Genomic DNA, 1493 nt, shown 5'->3' with positions numbered 1-1493 from the left:
AGTTTTCCAAAGGCAAAAGAAAAGCCCTTCTACAGTGTGACTGCTGTTTCCTATGGGAGATATTATGTTTGGAAAGAAACATTTCCTTTAGACCTTAAAAATAAAACATTTTATAGTGTCAGGCCACAACAATTAGAACCCAAAGAAAAAAAGGTTACAGGAGCTGAAAATTAGGTGAAAAAGTTATGATTTCAGGCCTTTTAAAAGGGGAGAGAAAGCTGAAAGCAGTGCGATTCCATAAAACTTGAACTTTACATTGAATAAATTATGTTTCATAATTAATTGAGTAAAGCACCACTTAAGAAAATGTTGTAGTTTGAACTAATTCTTTTTTTTTTTTTTTTTTTTTTACAGCCCAGAGGTCCTTTATTATTATTTTTTTTTGACACCTATTATGCCATGAATTCATAGGGAATAGGTTCCAGCAGCTCAGGCTCCTTCCCACTGGTTCTCACAAAGTGTGCTTCTCTGAGTGGAGCAGGCTGGCGCTTTAGTTGAACCCAGGTACCTTTCTCTTTGGCTTCTTTTCTGATCATTTTCCTTCACGCGTTTCAGGAAGGTATCTCGGCTCTTAGAGTGCTTAATGTGCTCAATACGCACATTAATTCTCTTGGCAAGAATCTTGCCCTTAACTTGTTTGTTTACAACAATGCCAACAGCATGCTGGGTAACATTGTAGACTCTTCCAGTTTTGCCATGGTAACACTTGTGGGGCATTCCTTTTTGAACAGTACCCATTCCCTTGATGTCTACAATATCACCTTTCTTATAGATTCGCATATACGTGGCCAAAGGAACAACTCCATGTTTTCTAAAAGGCCTACAGAACATATATCGGGTGCCTCTCCTCTTTCCCTTTGTGTTCATCATTTTGGTGAATTACTGGAAGATGGCGGTTCCGGCCGAAAGCTGAACCAATTCTTTAGTGTATAAGTGGTGTTTTTTAAAATCAAAACCCAATCTCTAGAAAGACCATTATAACTTCCCTTTAATTATAGTGAATTTGATCACATAAAACTTTTTTTCATAAATCTTCTTATGACTTACACAGACCATTCATGACATGTGTGGGATTTCTTGTTTTTCCTGAACATCCATCTTTCTTATACAATCAGTCATTTTATTCCAGGACAAAATTTCTGATACAAGATTCTTTCTCATATAGAATTATTTTTCTTTAAGCTTTCCTACCAGAAATATTTATGTATTTATTTTTGAGACAGAGTCTGCCTCTGTGGCTCAGGCTGGAGTGCAATAGCTGAATCTTAGCTCACTGCAACCTCCATCTCCTGGGCTCAAGTGATTCTCCTGCCTCAGCCTCCAGAGTAGCTGGGATTACAGATGCACACTGCCATGCCTGGCTAATTTCTGTATTTTTAGTAGTGTTGTACTTTTGAGACTTCTACCAGTCCATAGTATTTTCTAAAAACAAAACTAAATATAGACTTACAATAATCTTTTGGATGGTAAATTTTTGTGGGAATGAAGTAACT

General features: G+C 36.9%; 1 pseudogene; it reads right to left on the bottom strand.

Annotated features, from left to right (window-relative positions):
• Nucleotides 1–392: 392 nt before the first annotated feature.
• LOC100604008 lies at nucleotides 393–870 on the bottom strand (annotated as a pseudogene).
• Between the last annotated feature and the right edge of the window lie 623 nt (nucleotides 871–1493).

The sequence above is a fragment of the Nomascus leucogenys genome, chromosome 10 (genome assembly GCF_006542625.1).
Source record: "Nomascus leucogenys isolate Asia chromosome 10, Asia_NLE_v1, whole genome shotgun sequence".
NCBI classification, from domain to species: Eukaryota; Metazoa; Chordata; class Mammalia; order Primates; family Hylobatidae; genus Nomascus; species Nomascus leucogenys.
The sequence above is the reverse complement of the archived record's forward strand: the minus strand, read 5'-3'. Positions and strand labels throughout refer to the sequence as shown.